The sequence below is a fragment of the Ailuropoda melanoleuca genome, chromosome 15 (genome assembly GCF_002007445.2).
Source record: "Ailuropoda melanoleuca isolate Jingjing chromosome 15, ASM200744v2, whole genome shotgun sequence".
NCBI lineage: Eukaryota > Metazoa > Chordata > Mammalia > Carnivora > Ursidae > Ailuropoda > Ailuropoda melanoleuca.
This window is the reverse complement of record NC_048232.1, coordinates 45,813,630-45,814,325: the sequence shown is the minus strand read 5'-3', so window position 1 is coordinate 45,814,325 and position 696 is coordinate 45,813,630. Positions and strand designations below refer to the sequence as shown.

At 34.6% G+C, this 696-nt stretch overlaps 1 non-coding gene across 1 annotated transcript; it reads right to left on the bottom strand.

Annotated features, from left to right (window-relative positions):
* Window positions 1-388: 388 nt before the first annotated feature.
* On the bottom strand, window positions 389-495 carry LOC117796556. The gene has a single exon (XR_004621107.1). It is a non-coding gene; the product is annotated as a U6 spliceosomal RNA (small nuclear RNA).
* Window positions 496-696: the final 201 nt, after the last annotated feature.

Genomic DNA, 696 nt, shown 5'->3' with positions numbered 1-696 from the left:
CACATATGTTCACTTAAAAGGACACTGTCAAGTCGTTTTATGACTTTTTTTGTTCTCTGGGATCCATTGTTTATAAAATCTTAGAAGCTTAAAAATACAATTTCTTTCCCTACTGATTTTTGTCCTTTTTTTTTTCAGTAAGTATTTTGAATGACACTCAAATAAATGCGACTGGTTCTATTTAATACCAAGTCCTACTTAAACATATAGAGCAATACAATGTCCAGTCAGAAACAAAGCACTGACAGTGAGACAATTCCTTATGAAGAGAGGAATAATCATGTTCTGCCCTTAGAGTAGACATTCCAGAATTGAATAGTATTCACAAAATCATTTTCCAGTGCTTTCATGTATGCATGATGCATGCATGTATGTTTGTATGTATTTTTAAAATATGAAACTCTTTACAAATTTACATGGCTTCCTTGTGAAGAGGCCATGCTAATTTTCTCTGGATTGCTCTAATTTTAGTATATATGCTGCCGAGTTGAGCGCCCAAGTGCTTTTAGTGTTAGATGTCAAATATAGATAATGCTGACCACGATAAAACCTATTTTTCTACTTTCTATAATATTTTAACAGTATTTTTCTAGCTTCTTTACTAAGGGAAAATCCCTTAGTTGGGGCACCAACAAGGCTCAGTCGTTTAAGTGTCTGCCTTTGGCTCAGGTCATGATCCTGGCATCCTGGGATCAA